The sequence below is a fragment of the Triticum dicoccoides genome, chromosome 2A (assembly GCF_002162155.2).
Source record: "Triticum dicoccoides isolate Atlit2015 ecotype Zavitan chromosome 2A, WEW_v2.0, whole genome shotgun sequence".
NCBI lineage: Eukaryota > Viridiplantae > Streptophyta > Magnoliopsida > Poales > Poaceae > Triticum > Triticum dicoccoides.
Window position 1 is genome coordinate 118,904,484 of NC_041382.1, and position 19,822 is coordinate 118,924,305.

Sequence of the window (19,822 nt, forward strand, 5' to 3'; positions counted from 1 at the left end):
ACATCACCCCGCCACCGGACCCCTTCGGTCGACGATGCCCCCATCCCGCGTAGCACGGCGCCGGATCCGGCGAGATCCGCACGGCGTGCCTCGGTCCCGCGCCGCCGAGACCAGCCACTGCCCTGCTCCCTCTAACGCCTAGTACGCAGCTGTGGTGGCAGAGGGCGAGCAGGTGCTCCACCCACGACCGATCTGGCCTCCACCCCTTCCATCTCCTCCACTGGCCGGAGACGACAGGATTCGGTTATGGAAGTGAGGATAGGGGGCCACGTGCTCCTAGCTCGATGGTGGCGACGCCGGTGGCCTTCGTCAGTAGGTCGCGGATCTCTTGCACCTGCACCCCTGGCATCGTGCAGTCCACTATGTTGGTAGCACCCATGCCACTTTACTCCCTTGGGGAAAATTTTGGGTGATGTTGGTGCAGTGCGGCGTGCCTGTTCGCGCACTTTGGTTCTCTTCTTGTTGATGTTCTTTTTCTCTTAATCTGCATACACGTACAGGGGGTTCTGGCTCCTCACTATGCTACCCCCTGCAGCAAAAAAAACAATATCGAGCAAAAGTGAAAAAGGAATGCAGTGTGTGTAGTTCATTTTTTTGCCTTGTAATTTCATTTTGTTCTTTAGTTCAAAAAATGCATGGAGTTCACATGTACAAAAAAATTGGTAGTGCAGCTCATTTGGTTCGCATGATGGCTGAAAAAACAAAACGTACACATTTTGTGAATAAAAAGTGCAGTTCACTACATTCGACTCGGCCGTCCAAATGCATTTGTAAAAAAGTAGTTAGAAAAAATAAAGCACATAGTTTACTAGACTTAATCAAGTGGTTCAAACACGTTAAGTAATAAGCATTAGAAAAAGAAACTAATGCAGTACACTAGCTTGTACTCTAGAGTCCGGACGCGTTAGAAGAATGCAGTGCACTTGGCTCACCACTATAGTCCCAAAACATGTTACTGAAACACACTCTCCCCAAAAATGTGTAAAATGAAAAAGTCAACAGTAACTCATGTGGTTCATAGAGTGCAAAAAAAAGTTTGAAAAATGAAATGAAAAAGGCGATGCGGTTCACTTCTTATGGTGTTTCGATTCACTTACACCCGATGTGAAGCGCACTTCAACTTCTTCATCTGAGAAAATTTACATCCGACAAAAACATGTAGTGCACTTGCCCGTCTGATGCAGTGCGGCTTTTAGACTAAAGAAGTGCACTCCACCTAATTTGGTAAAATTTACCTCCCACAAAAAAAAATCATGTAGTGCACTTGTCTGTCCAATGAAGTGCGGTTTCTAGTCTAAATAAGTGCGGATTTCTGTCTGATGCAGTACGGCCCGTTTACGGTAGTCTCGAGGTTCACTTTTCATAGTCTTGCGGTTCACCAACACTCGACATGAAGTGCACTCCACCTCGTTTGGGAAAATTTACGTCCCACAAAAAAGAAATCATGCAGTGCACTTGTTTGTCCGATGAAGTCCGGTTTTGCGTTCGATGCAGTGCGGTTTTCAGTCGGATGAAGTACCCACGTCGATTTGGGTGTCGTGAAAAACAGAGTGTCCGCATTTCGGTAAATTTAAAACTGCTCTTAAACCGTAAGGAATTAGAGAGATTGTTCTACATGAAAAAAATTGCGTCTCGTCGATATATTTCCAACGGCGTATCATTTGAATCATTTCGACAACCGGTTTGTAAAAATTTCGCGAAAAACGACCGCTGCCACTCGTCGTCCGCCGCACGATTTTCAAAATTAACTTAAAACTGTAAGGAATCTCAAAACCATTTCTACATATGAAAGTTGCGCCTTGTCCATAGCTTTCCAATGACGTATTACATGCCTCATTTCGATAAACGGTTCAAAAACTAGAGCGAAAACAGTATCGAAAATTGCAAAATTTTCAAAAAAAAAACAGAATTCCGCGATTTAGTAAATTCGAAACTGCTCTTAAACCGTAACGAATTAGAGAAAATAATAGATATGAAAAAGATGCACCTCGATGATATCTTTCCAACTGCGTATTATTTGCCTTATTCCGATGAGCATTTTAGAAAAAATCACGAAAATACGCTCACCGCCACTCGTCATCCGCCGCACTAATTTTGAAACTTCTCTTAAACCGAGAGGAATTTTGAAAAGTGTTCAACATGGCAAAGTTGCGCCTAATCAATAGATTTCCAACGGTATATTATGCGCCTCATTCCTATAAACGGTTAAAAAATTAGAGCGAAAACAGTACCAGAAAAACACTGCGTGCAGTTTTTTTCAACACGAAGTTCACTCGTGTGAGTACTGCAGCACACTTGGTTTAAACAATGACGTGCACTTGCATTGAGCGTCCAGTGCAGAAGTGTTATTAGAATAACTATTCTGATAATATTATCAGAATAGACAGGTTGTATATATAAATATATATATATATATATATATATTGTCATATGATCTCTTATGCTATAATAACAATTCATTCACAGTTTCAAGTATGAATCATAAACTTCATTGAAAACTAACAAACTATAATCTCAGTCATTGAAGCAATTGCAATTTATTATAACATCGAAAAGATTCAATATAAGAGCTTTTCAGCAAGCCCACATACTCAACTATCGTTTAGTCTTTCACAATTCCTAACACTCACGCAATACTTATGGGTATGAAGTTTTAATCGGACATAGAGAAAGATAGAGGCTTATAGTATTGCCTCCAAACTTTTTACCTCAAGGGTAATGTCAACAATAATAGTTCATGAAAACTCACATCCAATTAGATATAAATATCTGGATCTTTCCAACACATTGCGCTTGCCAAAGGATAAAATATAAAAAGGAAAGGTGAAGATCACCATGACTCTTGTATAAAGTATAATACGAGAATAAAGTATAGGCCCTTCGTAGAGGGAAGCAGAGGTTGGCATGTGCTTTTATGGTTGGATGCATGGGATCTTAATACAAAAGAACGTCACTTTATATTGCCACTAGTGATATGGAACTTTATTGTGCAGTCTGTCGCTTTTATTTCTTCCACATCACAAGATCGTATAAAGCTTATTTTCTCCACACTAATAAATCATACATATTTAGAGAGCAATTTTTATTGCTTGCAACAATGACAACTTACTTGAAGGATCTTACTCAATCCATAGGTAGATATGATGGACTCTCATGGCAAAACTGGGTTTAAGGATATTTAGAAGCACAAGTAGTATCTCTACTTGGTGCAAAGAATTTGGCTAGCATGAGAGGGAAAGACAAGCTCAACATGTTGGATTATTCATGATAATATAATTTATTTCAGATGTAAGAAAACATAACCCATTACGTTGTTTTCCTTGTCCAACATCAACCTTTTAGCATGTCATATTTTAATGAGTGCTCACAATCATAAAAGATGTCCAAGATAGTATATTTATATGTGAAAACCTATCTTTCTTTATTACTTCCTATTAATTGCAACGATGACCAAAACTCACTACTGGGAAAAGGCATGCTAGTGGCGCGCCAGTTTTGCCTACTAATGGCGCACTACTTATGCGCCAATTAAATTCTAATGGCGCACCACTGGTGCGCCATTAATATACCAGATACTAATGGCGCACCTGTAGTGCGCCATTAGTATGCCTAGAGGTGCGCCATTACTATCTGATTTAGTAATGGCGCACCACATAGAAGTGCGCCATTGGTAATAATATTTTTTCAATTTTTTTTAAATTTTTTTAATTTTTTCTTAATCACGGGTCACTATGGCTTAATCTTGGGTTAATATGCTTAATCTCAGGTCAAATCGCACTCCGTGGTCAAACTTCCCGAAAGGTCACCCATCCTCACACTACTCCAGCCCAAGCACGCTTAACTTCAGAGTTCTATCCAACCCCATCACCAGCTAGCATATCAATCCTATTAAACATTGTTGATGTTTAGGACTTTGTTCAATGTCATGAGTGTGATGAAATTTTGAAAAAATATTTCAAACTTCCGTTCATATTACGTATCACATTTGAAAAAAACCCGAAAAAAAATCGAAACTATTTTTTTCTATTACTAGTGGCGCACCTAGCATACGGTGCTCCACTAGTAAGTTTGAAATTTATTGATTTTTTTGCCTCCGGATCTTAAAAGCCCCGTAACTTTTTTTGTTAGGTTTTTGAGGATTTTGAAAATGTTTAACAGGGTTCCCCTAGTTAAATTCGGATATAACTTTTCAAGTAGATGATTTTTCATATACAAAACTTTTTAATCCGAGTTCGTATTCAAAAGTTATGCCCATTTTACAAATTCCATAGAGATTTTGCAAATAAAGTCGAAATTCATATTTGTAAATTTTCCCAACAAGTAGACCACATATCACATGGGAAACTTATTTTCTTTTATTTTTTTGACATTTCCATCATTTTCTTTTATTTTTTTAAACTGAAAAGGTGGTCCACGGGGGTGCATTCAGTGGAATTTTTGGTCAAAGCTAGTAATGGCGCATCGTGGGTGTGGTGCGCCATTACTAGTTAAACTAGTAATGACGCACCACACCCACCGTGCGCCATTACTAGTTTTGAAAAAAAACAAAACAAATTCTGAATTTTTTTTGAAAAAAACTTAGTAATGGCGCACCAGTGGACAGTGCGCCATTACTAGTTTTAACTAGTAATGGCGCACTGTCCACTGGTGCGCCATTACTAGTTTTGAAAAAATAAATAAAAAAATTTGAAAAAAATTTACTAGTGGCGCACCATGGACGTGGTGCGCCATTACTAGTTTAACTAGTAATGGCGCACTATCCACTGGTGCGCCACTACTAGTTTTGAAAAAAATTGAAAAAAAATTATTACTAATGGCGCACCGTGGATGTGGTGCGCCATTAGTATTTGGACACTAATGGCGCACCAACACATGGTGTGTCATTAGTATATACTAATGGCGCACCACATGTCTGGTGCGCCATTAGTGGCCATATCATCTATAGCCCTTTTCCTAGTAGTGACTATGCTTGTCAACTCTCTACAACTTTTATTTATCATACTCATTATATGTGAAGTCATTACTCTCCGTAGATCCATATGATCCCTTTATTTCTTTTTATTCTTTATCTTTTATTTTTATTCCCTCAAGATCATAGCAAGATAACCAATTCCTTGACTCAACACTAATCTTTATTATATAACTCACGGACTCGATTACATAGAAGTATCGTAAAGAAAAACTTAAAACTAGATCATACTAAAACTTTATTCTACTAGATTAAGATATTACCAAAAGGATCGAACTAAGAAAAACGGTAAAGATAAAGGTGTGATGGTGATACGATACCGGGGCACTCCCCCAATCTTGGCAGTTGCCAAGGGGAGTGCCCATGCCAGATATTCAGTTCTTCTTTTTTGGTGGAGAAGATGATGGCGATGATGGATAGTCTCACATCGAGCGTAGGAGATCCTCCAATTTTCAGATGATGCCCTTGAGTGCGATGATATGCTCCTTCAACAAAATATTTTCACTTGTGAGATACTTGTTTTGAATGCGAGCTAACTCAACCATCTTGAAAGCTTCAATCTCTGTTGGGGTAAGGAGATTATGATGAGATTGAAGGATGTCTTTGTCTTCTACTACCGGAACATGATCCCCTATGGCCTTCTTGATCCCATTATCCTTGTTGATCTCTCCAGGCTCTTCTCTCTTCAGCTCTATCTTCATTAGCCAAGCATCGTTGCCCTCATTGTTGGAGGAGGAGGGAGACGACATGATGCCTGGCCTTGACAATCCTGGCGGGAAACAGCACGAAACAAAAACAGGAGATATTTGCGTGGTATGGTCATCAAAACCTTTGGGAGATTATATAATGATTTTTTACCGACCAAAAGAACTATCATGCAAGAAATTGGAGTTCGGAGAGCACATGAGGTGCCCACGAGGCAGGGGGGCATGCCCAGGGGGTAGGGCGCGCCCTCCACCCTCGTGGACGCCTCGTGTCCTTCCCAGACTACTTTTGTTTTCCTGTTTTCTTAAATAATCCAAAAAGGAGAAAAATTGCTATTAGAACTGTTTTGGAGTCGGTTTACTTAATGTACCTCGTACCTCTTCCTTTTCCGAGTCTGAAACATTTTGGAAAGTGTCCCTTATGTATTCCTTTGGGGTTAAGGTTTCAATAAAATTAGTTTCAACATTTGTGGGATTACCTGAGATATAATGTTTGATTCTTTGACCGTTCACCACCCTCGGATTTGTGCCTTCAAAGTTGTTGATTTTTATGGCATCGGAACGATAGACCTCCTCAATGATGTAAGGACCTTCCCATTTAGAAAGGACTTTGGCTGCAAAAACTCTTAAACGAGAGTTGTATAACAATACATAATCACCAACATTAAACTCACGTTTTTGTATCCTTTTGTCGTGCCATCTTTTAACTTTTTCTTTAAACAGTTTGGCATTCTCATAATCCTGGGTTCTCCATTCATCAAGTGAGCTGATGTCAAAAAGCCTCTTATCACCGGCAAGTTTGAAATCATAATTGAGCTCTTTAATGGCCCAATATGCCTTATGTTCTAGTTCAATTGGTAAGTGACATGCTTTTCGATAAACCATTTTATATGGAGACATACCCATAGGATTTTTGTATGCAGTTTTATAAGCCCATAATGCATCATCAAGTTCTTGGACCAATTCTTTCTAGATCTATTAACAGTCTTTTGCAAAATTAACTTAAGCTCTATATTACTCAATTCTACTTGAACACTGGACTGTGGATGATATGGGGATGCAATTCTATTACTAACATCATACTTAGCAAGCATTTTACGAAAAGCACCATGAATAAAATGTGAACCACCATCAGTCATTAACTATCTAGGGACTCCAAACCTCAGAAAAATAACTTCTTTAAGCAGCTTAATAGAGGTGTTATGATCAGCACTACTAGTTAGAATAGCTTCTACCCACTTAGTAACGTAATCAACAACAACTAAAATATGTGTATACCCATTAGTGGAAGGAAACGGTCCCATATAATCAAAGCCCCAAACATCAAATGGTTCAATAACAAGTGAATAATTCATAGAAATTTCTTGACGTCTAATAATACTACCTATTCTTTGACATTCATCACAAGACGAGACAAACTTACGGGCAGCTTTGAAGAGAGTAGGCCAATAAAAACCGGATTGCAATACATTATGTGCAGCGTGGTGTCCTCCATAAGCCTCGGAGTGACACTTGCGTAGGATCTGTTCCTGTTCATGCTTAGGTACACAACGTCTAATAACACCATCTACTCCTTCTGTATAAAGGTGTGGGTCATCCCAAAAGTAATGTCTTAAGTCATAGAATAACCTTTTCTTTTTGCTAGTATGTGAAACTAGGGGGTATAAATTTAGCAACAATATAACTAGCATCATCCGCATACCATGGAGCAGTACGAGAAGCATTTATGACAGCCAATTGTTCATCAGGATAGCTATCGTTAATAGGTAGTGGGTCATCAAGAACATTCTCTAACCTAGACAAGTTGTTTGCAATAGGGTTCTCATCTCCCTTTCTATCAATAATATGCAAATCAAATTCTTGAAGCAAGAGAACCCATCTAATAAGTCTAGGTTTAGCATCTTTCTTTTCCGTAAGATATTTAATAGCAGCATGATCAGTGTGAACAGTTACTTTAGAATCAACTATATAAGGTCTGAACTTATCACAAGCAAATACAACTGCTAAAAATTCTTTTTCAGTAGTAGCATAATTTCTTTGGGCACTGTCTAGAGTCTTACTAGCATATTGGATAACATTTAATTTCTTATCAACACTTTGTCCTAAAACAGCCCCTACAGCATAATCACTAGCATCACACATAATTTCAGAGGGTAAATTCCAATCAGGTGGTTGAACAATAGGTGCAGAAATTAAAGCTTTCTTAAGTATTTCAAATGCTTCTACACATTCATCATCAAAGACAAAAGGAACATCTTTTTGTAAGAGATTAGTCAGAGGCCTAGAAATTTTAGAGAAGTCCTTAATGATCCCCCTATAAAGACTGGCATGACCAAGGAAACTTCTTATACCTTTAATGTCCTTAGGACACGACATCTTCTCAATAGCATCAACCTTAGCTTTATCAACTTCAATACCTCCTTCAAAAATTTTATGCCCCAAGACAATACCTTCATTAACCATAAAGTGGCACTTCTCCCAATTCAAGACAAGATTAGTTTCTTCACATCTCTGCAAAACTCGATCAAGGTTGCTTAAGCAATCATCAAAAGAAGTTCCATAAACGGAGAAATCATCCATGAAAACCTCAACAATCTTTTCACAAAAGTCAGAGAATATAGTAGTCATACATCTTTGAAAGGTAGCAGGTGCATTACATAAACCAAAAGGCATACGTCTATAAGCAAAGGTACCGAAAGGGCAAGTAAAAGTTGTCTTTTCTTGATCCTCTTTTGACACAGGTATTTGAGAGAAACCAAAATAACCATCTAGAAAGCAAAATTTTGTATGTTTGGATAATCTTTCTAGCATTTGATCAATAAAAGGTAAAGGGTAATGGTCCTTTTTAGTAGCTTTATTTAGTTTGTGAAAATCAATTATCATTCTATAGCCTGTAACAATTCTTTGTGGGATCAATTCATCTTTATCATTAGGAACAACAGTAATACCTCCCTTCTCAGGGACACAATGGACAGGACTTAACCACTGACTATCAGCAACATGATAAATTATACCTGCCTCCAGAAACATTAGTATTTCTTTTCTTACCACTTCTTTCATCTTAGGATTTAACCGTCGTTGGTGATCAACAACCGGTTTCACATCTTTCTCCAATTTTATTTTGTGTTGGCATAGAGTGGGACTAATGCCCTTAAGATTATCAAGAGTATATCCAATAGTAGCACAGTGCTTCTTCAGAGTTTTCAATAATTTCTTTTCTTCATGCTCTGAAAGGTTAGCACTAATAATAACATGGTATATCTCTTTCTCATCAAGATAAGCATATTTAAGAGTATTAGGTAAAGGTTTAAGCTCAAACACGGGATCACCCTTGGGTGGAGGAGGATCCCCTAGGATTTCAATAGGCAAGTTGTGTTTCAAAATAGGTCCATGTTTAAAGAATACTTCATCTATTTCCCTTCTTTCATTCATAAACATATCATTTTCATGGTCTAGCTAATATTGTTCTAAAGGATCATTAGGAGGCACGACAATAGAAGCAAGACCAATAATTTCATCTTTACTAGGCAATTCTTTATCATGAGGTTGTCTACAAAATTTTGCCAATAGTAACATATCCTTTTTGTAGTCTATCTTAGCATTAACAGTATTCAAGAAGGGTCTAACAAATATAATGGGGAAAAAGTCATCTTGTGGGGAACCAAGAACAAGAAAAATCAGCAGGATATTTAACTTTCCCACACCAGACTTCAACATCTCTAACAATCCCAACTGGTGAAATAGTGTCTCTATTGGCAAGTTTAATTGTAACATCAATCTCATCTATCTCAGCAGGTGCAATATCATGCATAATTTCTTTGTATAAGGAATGAGGTATTGCACTTGCACTAGCACCCATATCACATAAGCCATGATAGCAATGATCTCCTATTTTAACATAAATAATAGGCATGCCTACAACATGTCTATGTTTATTTTTAGTGTCAGGTCTAGCAATTCTAGCTGCTTCATCACAGAAGTAAATAACATGCCCATCAATATTATCGGCCAAGATATTTTTAACCATCTCAACACTAGGTTCAACTTTAATTTGCTCAGAGGGTGTAGGTGTTCTAGTATTACTCTTACGAACAATAGTTGATGCTTTAGCATGATCCTTTATTCTAACAGGGAAAGGTGGTTTCTCAATATAAGTAGTAGGAACAACAGACTCATTACAAGTGATAGTCTTTTCTTCGGCTTTAATAGGTGCAACTACTTTTACTTCAATGGGAGGATTATATTTAAACCACTTCTCCTTAGGGAGATCAACATGAGTAGCAAAGGATTCACGGAAAGAAGCTACTATCTCAGAGTCAAGTCCATATTTAGTGCTAAATTCACGGAAAGCATCGGTATCCATAAAAGATTTAACACAATCAAACTTAGGTATTATACCTGACTCCTTACCTTCGTCGAGATCCCAATCTTCATAGTTGCATTTAATTATTTCCAATAAATCCCATTTGAATTCAATAGTCTTCATCATAAAAGAGCCAGTACAAGAAGTATCGAGCATGGAGCGATTATCGAGAGAAAGTCGAGCATAAAACTTTTGAATAATAATTTCTCTTGAGAGCTCAGGATTGGGGCATGAATATTTGACTTAAGCCTCCCCCAAGCTTGAGCGATGCTTTCTCCTTCGCGAGGCCAAAAATTATATATATAATTACAATCATGATGAACAAGATGCATAGGATAAACATCTGATGAAATTCCACTTTCAATCGGTTGTAGTTCCATGATCCCATATCATCACATAGCGTAAACCATGTCAATGCCTTTCCCTTCAAATATAAAGGGAATACCTTCTTCTTGATAACATCCTCGGGCATACCTGCAAGCTTAAATAATCCACAAACTTCATCCAAATAGATTAGGTAGCAGTTTCTCTATCATACCCGAAGGAATTTCAAAGTAAACATTTTCAGTAGGTTCAGTAGGTTGAGGAGCAACTCTTTGCTCTACTGGTCAGGGTGAAGATACCCCGAACAAGCCCCTCAAAGGATTATGTTCCATAGTAACAAGTGATAGTAAATTTCAGCACACTATATAAAATTTTCCTTAACAAATTCCACTCATCAAAGGCGCTTCACTCCGCGGAAACGGCGCCAGAAAAGAGTATTGATGACCCACAGTATAGGGGATCTATCATAGTCCTTTCGATAAGTAAGAGTGTCGAACCCAACGAGGAGCAGAAGGAAATGATAAGCAGTTTTCAGCAAGGTATTCTCTGTAAGCACTGAAATTATCGGTAACAAGTAGTTTTGTGATAAGGTAATTTGTAACGGGTAACAAATAGTAAAAGTAAATAAGGTGCAGCAAGATGGCCCAATCCTTTTTGTAGCAAAGGACAAGCCTGGACAAACTCTTATATAAAGGAAAACGCTCCCAAGGACACATGGGAATTATCGTCAAGCTAGTTTTCATCACGTTCATATCATTCACGTTCGGTACTTTGATAATTTGATATGTGGGTGGACCGGTGCTTGGGTACTGTCCTCCCTTGGACAAGCATCCCACTTATGATTAACTCCTCTTGCAATCATCCACAACTACAAAAGAAGTATTAAAGTAAACCTAACCATAGCATGAAACATATGGATCCAAATCAGCCCCTTACGAAGCAACGCATAAACTAGGGTTTAAGCTTTTGTCACCTAGCAACCCATCATCTAGTTATTACTCCCCAATGCCTTCCTCTAGGCCCAAACAATGGTGAATTGTCATGTAGTCGACGTTCACATGACACCACTAGAGGAAAGACAACATGTATCTCATCAAAATATCAAACAAATACCAAATTCACATGACTACTTATAGCAAGACTTCTACCATGTCCTCGGGAACAAACATAACTACTGAGAAATCATATTCATGTTCATAATCAGAGGGGTATTAATATACATAAAGGATCTGAACATATGATCTTCCACCGAATAAACCAACTATCATCAACTACAAGGAGTAATCAACACTACTAGCAACCCACAGGTACCAATCTGAGGCTTTGGGACAAAGATTGGATACAAGAGATGAACTAGGGTTTGAGATGAGATGGTGCTGGTGAAGATGTCGATGGAGGTTGACCCCCTCTCGGTGAGAGGATCAATGGTGATGATGATGGTGATGATTCCCCCGTCCCGGAGGGAAGTTTCCCCGACAGAACAGCTCCGCCGGAGCCCTAGATTAGTTCCGCCAAGGTTCCGCCTCGTGGCGGCGGAGTTTCGTCCCATGAGCTAGCTTATGATTTTTCCTCGACGAAAGACTCCATATAGCTAAAGATGGGCATCAGAGGGCTGCCAGAGGGCCCACGAGGCAGGGGGGCGCGCCCAGGGGGGTAGCGTGCGCCCCCACCCTCGTGGACGGTGGGTGGCCCCCCTCTGGTACTTTGTTTGCCCAATATTTTTTATATATTCTAAAAATAATTCCCGTGGAGTTTCAGGACTTTTGGAGTTGCGCAGAATAGGTCTCTAATATTTGCTCCTTTTGCAGCCCAGAATTCCATGTCAGGACCCTGATTCCAAGTCACATCGATCTAGCTGGTAACACCTCATATCACTTTGCGGCCTCACGCACGGTATTCCCACGGGTGTCGCCTTACCATGGCCCGGGACTGTTTGCGCCTTTTGGCTCACGTATATGATAGTGTCGCTAGCATCCATATGACAGAGAACCCGGGCCGACATGACTAGTCGTGAACCCAAAGTGGCACTAACTTATGGGGACATGCATACATGAACCAACATCGAGCATGTCGGTCAGCAGCGTGCGAATCCGGGCTGTAGCACTGGGCTAACATGACTCCGGTGAACCAGGCTGTAGCAGGCTAGGCAGGACTCCGAAGGGACAGGCACTGGAACGAAGTGAATCACATGCCGGACAGTCAAGTGTTCCAGAGCAGTGGTGTTGGGCTAGCAGGACTCCAGTGAACCGGGCTGTAGCGGACTACTATGGCTCATGGAAGCACAAGACTACATGTCCCCATAAGAGTGGCTACCAAGGATAAACAACTAGGTTGTCGGATCCCACACATACCAAACATTTCAACCATACACACAATATGCTTGATATCTGTAAATACAACATGGCATCATAGCATTACTCTATGACTCAAGTATTTATTCATTAGGCTCCGAAGAGCCAAGTATTACAAACATGGGTCTCATGACCCAACATACAGAGCATCCAAGCAACAAGCACATGCGAAAGCATAACCTTTCTGAGTACAGACAACTACAAATGAAAAAGGCTGAGAGCCTGACTATCTACAAGACCCTCCCAGGGGTACAAGATTGTAGCTGAGGTAACAAGCTAAACTTCGATGTCCACGCGATACTACTAGTGAGAATGAACTCTCTCTGCAAAACATAAATTAAGCAAACGTGAGTACAAATGTACCCAGCAAGACTTACATCAGAACTAACTACATATGCATTGGTATCATCAAAGGGGTGGTGGAGTTTAACTGCAGCAAGCCAGCTTTGACTCGATGGCTATCCTGAACTACGACTGCAAGTAACTCTTTTGAGGTGGCGCACATGAGTCCACATATTCACCATATCAATACACCACTATGGATCCGCTCCCGTCTCCCTACAAGAACGCCATCCATAGCACTCACGCTTATCTTGCGCATTTTAGAGTATCCACTTTCACTTGTCTATGAATGATGCAAGGGGTCCATGTTTCCATATCCGAGGAATCCGGCTATTCGAATAGATAATGATCACCCTGCAGGGGTGTACTTCTTCACACATGCTCTCGCCACTTACCACCATGTACACGTCGTGTATCTCGGCAACCTTAAAGCGGAAGCCTGGTGAGGGAGTCGGCCATGACCTGACTAATCACACAAGTCTCTCGTCCAGGTTTATCGCCTATTCGGGTTCCATCCACAAGGAGATCCGGCCGGGGTGTCGCTCACGGCCCCAAACGATGTGAGCAGGGTTCCCAAGCCCACCATCCGGGTGCCACTTGGTACACCATGCCACTGTGCCTAGTCTGTCCGAGGCCCACTTGTACCGGGTGCCACTTGGTAGACTACTAACACAACCTACAAACACCAGAAACTAGTTGCAACTCCTGGGCAGAGATCAGGTTGATTAATAAGTCGAGAGGGGCACTTAAGCATTCCAATGCATAGTAGTAGCTGTTCATGGATCACAAACACAGAACTCAGTTCCTAAGGATGGCTACAATGAGACAACCCACCATGTACTCCTACATGGCCTGTCACCACTACCTTTACCAAATCTTGTTCACACACTTAGCTCTCAACAGTAGGACATGTTCACCACATTCCAATTCATCCCTGATGAATCGGACCTGACTCAACTCTAAGCAGTAGCAGGCATGATAAATAAGCATGAATGAGTTGGCACATCAGGGCTCAAACAACTCCTACTCATGCTAGTGGGTTTCATCTATTTATTGTGGCAATGACAGGTCATGTAGAGGAAAGGGGTTCAGCTACCGCAGCATGTAACAGTTGAAGCGCTGTTGTCCTAATGAAGTAAAAGAGAGCAGGAGCGAGAGAGTGGGATTGTATCGGAATGAACAAGGGGGTTTTTCTTGCCTGGCACTTCTGAAGGTAATATAGTTCTTCATCGGTGTCATCGAACTCATCATCGGAAGCACGTCTATCGAGAGGGGACAATCGCCGATAAAAACAAAAGGAACCACAATCAATGCAATGCACATTCATATGAATGATATGTCATATTAAAGTACTGAATTGACCTAGTGCAACAGTTAGTCATATTCATTGAAGTGGAATTCAAACCTATAGCAAATTCCAACTCCAAAACTAATTACCATTTATTCCATAATCATGAATTGTCCTATTCAGTGAGGTTAACTTGTTCAAACATGCATGAAAATGCCACAAACAGACTCTTTCGATTTTTCTGATAATTTTTCATATGTAAATTATTTCATTTGAAGTTACAGTTTAATTTCTATGAATTTTAGAAGTTTAGGAAATTTTTCAATTTAATAAATCATTTCTGATTTATTTAAAATCCAGAAAAGAGTTACTGCGTCAGCATGGCGTATCAGTGACATCAGCAGGTCAACGGGTGGCCCAGGTCAAACTGACCAGTGGGTCTCGAGTGTTAGTGTCTAACTAAACTAACCTAGCTTAGTTAATACTAACCTAACATAATTAGTCGGGCCGGTCCCGCATGTCAGTGGCTCTGTGGAGACAAACTAGGGTCAAACCCGGGTCAACTCGCCGGAGTTGACACGCAGCTCGTCGCCGGCGGAGCCAGAGACACCGGAGGGTGTCGGGTTCGTTATCCCGGTGCCCAAACGAGTGGCAGAGGGAACCCGCGGGGAGCTGGAGCTCTCCTGCATCCAGTGCAGTGAGCGGCAGCAGTTAGGGTGGCCGGGGTTGAGCGCGGCGTCGACCTCGGCGGCGGCCGGAGTTCAGGCGCACTCGGGAATGGGGCTGCGGTGGCCGTGGAGTGGCGTGCTTAGCTCCTATGGCACCTACGCGGCACGGTGAGCACGTGGGTGTGCTCGGTTGGGAGCTACGACGACTGTGGCCACGACGGCAAGAAGCTCGGGCGGCGGTGTGGTTCGGTCTTCGGCAGAGCAACAGCTACAGCGTGCAAACGGAGCGCAAAGGAGGGGGGTTCGGGTCAGTGGCTCACGACGAGTCGGACGAGCAGGTCGGCGAGCTCGGGGATGCGGAGACGGCGGAGAATCGACGGGCACGGCCTTCGGCGACCGAGGAGGAAGAAGGTGGAGTGGCCGGTGATGCAGGTCGTCCCAACGCTTGGGGCCAGGGTGGGGCGAAGTAGCGATCGTCGGCGGTTCTTGCGGACTCAGAGTGGCGGTCAGGGGAGCACGGTGGGCACGGCTATGGCGGCAGCGAGCTCAAGCACGCGTCGTCCATGGCGTGAGGGGGGTGGTGAAGGAGAGAACAGAGGGGGGAAAGGGGTCCAGGGGGAGAGGGGAGCGATGCAGGGGGTGCGTGGCGTCGTCCGGGCGCGTCGAGGAGTAGCCAGGCAGGCAGGAAGGGAGGAGGTGGCCGGGCGCGTGCTCGCACGGGGCGGCCACGCGCGCGCTGTCCTCCTGGCAGGAGGTACGTGGTGACTGGCAGAGGACAGCGGGCTGGGCCTCTGCCGGGCCTCCAGGTAAGTTGGGCCACGGTGAGTTCTCTCTCTCTCTCTTAATTTCTAATTTGTTCTATTTTCTAATTTGCAAATTTGTTTTTGATTTAGTAGCAACACCAAATCACTTCTATGAATCCTGAAAATATTCCTGGACACTTGCTGAATTATTTCAGTGGCCCAAAAATAGTTCCAACATTATTTGAGCTTTTAAATTATTTATAGTATTTAAGTGCCCAAATTCAAATACAATAAGATTTACTTCAAAAATCCAAAATGGCCTAGAAATATGTGCATTATTTTTGGCAGAGGTTTTCACCTTTAACAAAAATCATGGACTTCTCTAAAGGGCATTTGGGTTCATTGAAAATATTTTTATTGAACCTAGTTGAATTCATTTGGTGTTGGCGTTTCCACAATCCCCATTTCAACTTTCAAAGAAATTTGGACATGATGCATGGATGCTTGTGCAACTATTTACAATGAAATTCTAGGGCTGTGACATTCCAGCTGCCGGCATTCGCCCTCTTCATGTAAACCTTATAAAATAAGAGAGAATAGGCATAAGTATTCTGACATAATGTGTAATAACAGCACATAATGCAATAAATGTCAATATAAAAGCATGATGCAAAATGGATGTATCACATACCTTTCCTTAACGGAAATTGGATTCTAATATTTCCTTCTTTCATATCAATTATTGCACCAGTCGTTCTAAGGAAAGGTCTACCAAGAATCATAGGACATGTAGTATTGCAATCTATATCAAGAACAATGAAATCTACGGGCACATAATTCCTATTTGCAACAATAAGAACATCATTAATCCTTCTCATAGGTTTTTTAATGGTGGAATACGCAAGGTGCAAAATTAAAGAACAACCATCAAATTCACGGAAACCTAACACATCACACAATGTTTTGGGAATCGTGGAAATACTAGCACCCAAATAACATAAAGCATAGCACTCATCTTCTTTAATCTTAATTTTAATAGTAGGTTCCCACTCATCACAAAGTTTTCTAGGGATAGAAACTTCTAGTTCAAGTTTTTCTTCATAAGATTGCATTAAAGCATCAACGATATGTTTAGTAAAAGCTTTATTTTGATCATAAGAATGAGGAGAATTTAACATGGATTGCAACAAGGAAATACAATCTATCAAAGAGCAATTATCATAATTAAATTCCTTGAAATCCAAAATAGTGGGTTCATTGCTATGTAAGGTTTTGACATCTTCAATCCCACTTGTATTAATTTCAGCATCAAGATCTTAAAACTCCGAATCATTAGGACGCCTTTTAACCAAAGTTGACTCATATCTAGTCCCATCTTCATCAAGATTCATATTGGAAAACAAAGATTTAATAGGAGACACATCAATCACTTTTAGATCTTAATCATTATTATCATGAAAACTAGAAGAACACGCTTTCACAAAGCAATCTTTTTTAGCACGCATCCTATCGGTTCTTTCTTTGCACTCATCAATGGAAATTATCATGGCCTTGAGAGACTCATTGATATCATGCTTAGGTGGAAGCAATCTAAGTTTCAAAGAATCAACATTAAGAGAAATTCTATCCACGTTCCTAGCCAACTCATCAATCTTAAGCAATTTTTCTTCAAGCAAAGCGTTGAAATTCTTTTGCGAATTTATAAATTCTTTAACACTAGTCTCAAAATCGGAGGGCATCTTATTAAAATTTCCATAAGAGTTGTTGTAGGAATTACCATAATTATTAGAGGAATTACTAGGGAACGGCCTAGAATTAAAGTTTCCTCTATACACGTTATTACCAAAGTTGTTCCTACCAACAAAAATCACATCGATAGATTCATTATTATTCTCAATCAAAGTGGACAAAGTCATATAATTAGGATTAGAAGAAACACTTTTATTAGCAAACAATTTCATAAGTTCATCCATCTTCCCACTCAAAACATTAATCTCTTCTATCGCATGAACCTTTTTACTACTGGATCTTTCGGTATGCCATTGAGAATAATTAACCATAATATTATCTAGGAGTTTAGTAGCTTCTCCTAAAGTGATTTCCATAAAAGTGCCTCCCACGGCCGAATCTAAAAGATTTCTAGAAGCAAAATTCACTCCAGCATAATTTTTTTGCATAATCATCCCGAGATTCAAACCATGTGTAGGGCAATTACGTATCATTAATTTCATCCTCTCCCAAGCTTGTGCAACATGCTCATGATCAAGTTGCTTAAAATTCGTAATATCGTTTCTAAGAGAGATGATTTTAGCGGGAGGGAAAATACTTAAAGATAAAAGCATCTTTGCACTTATTCCATGAATCGATATTATTTTTAGGCAATGAAGAGAACCAAGTTTTAGCACGATCTCTAAGAGAAAACGAAAATTGCTTCAATTTAACAATATCATTATCCACATCTTTCTTCTTTTGCATATCGCACAAATCACTACTAGAAAAAAGGCTATAGCTAATATGGACATTAATGGCGCATCATGTCTGTGGTGGGCCACTGCTATATAGCAGGGGCGCACCAGATATAGGTGCGCCATTATTGGCCATATTACTAATGGCGCACCTGGTGTGGGGTGCGCCATTACTAGTTTTGAAAAAAGTTAATGGCGCACTGTCCCCTGGTGCGCCACTACTAACAATTTTTTTTTATTTTTTTTAAAAGGTGCGCCATTAGTAACCCTGGTTACCGATGGCACATTCTTTGGAGGTGCGCCATTGGTAACCTGGGAGCAACTAGATATTTTTGACAGCCACCTACCACACTCACTTTCCCCACTTCATTCTCTCCACCTCTACCAAGCTTGGTCTCCGCTGCCTCCTCCTCCTCACCTCATTTGCACCATAGATTCACCCAAATTAAGTGGTTAAATTTCCTTTTTTGATAGGTAAGTAAGGGTAAAGCTTTCTTTATGTTCTAGATCTAATTTTTTCTCCCTCCAACAATGTACACACTCTACATATGTTTGTGGTGTTGCATATGTTTGTGTTTGCACGTACCGGTATTTGAAATGCGATAGTTGCTAATATTTTGCCGGCATGTTGATTCATTTCTGTTTCAGCGAGAATTTGGCACTATGCATTCTTTTTGGTCCTATTTTTAGGCAAAGTCATGCCAAAAAAATTTTGGTTCTAAAATATTGTTTTGCTCTACCCCGCAGGCAACCATGGTCCGCACGATGACCGAAGGCATCGTGAATAGGTTTTTGAGCTCCGCGAAGGCCGAGATGCTTCAAAAGAATGAGATGGAGATAAGATGTCCGTGTCGAAGATGCATTCTGAAGAGCCTTATGGACCCGGATTTCGGACAGGTGTGGGACCACCTGCTCTTACGTGGTTTCATGGATGGCTATCGGTGGCAAGGTGATGAAGATGATTATGAAGTCGTCCATGGGGGCCGCGCAAGAAATAAGGAAGGGGAAGCAAAACAACCGCAGCGAGGGTGGGGGAGAAGATGAAGAATCTCCAGGACATGATCACGAAGTAGATGCAGGACACATTCATCATGTAGAAGATGTCGGACATGATGATGAGGAAGATCAAGACGAAGGGCATGATCATGAAGATGAAGATGCCGGAGCAGACGACGATGGACCATCGATGGGCTGGGTGGAGGACCCTCATATTCATGAGCTGCTTCTCAAGTAAACGGGTAATGCAAGAGGTGCCGCCCGAGAGAAAGCCAAGCTGGATCAACTGGAGATAGACACGGTAACTCCATTGTATGAAGGATGCAGGACCGAGGATACCCACCTAAAAGTAACGCTCATGGCTCTGGAGATGAAGGTAAAACACAAAATGACCGACGCATGCTTCAACGAGAACATGTCATTCTGCCACGAATGTCCTCCCAAGGGGAACAAGTGCCCGACATTTTTCGAGGAGGCAAAGAAAATCGTGAGTCCTCTTGATTTACCGCATGTGAAATACCATGTGTGCATGAAGGATTGCATCATTTATCGGGACGAGCACGCGGAGTCTACCATATGTCCGGTGTGCGGCGTCACTCGATAAAAGAA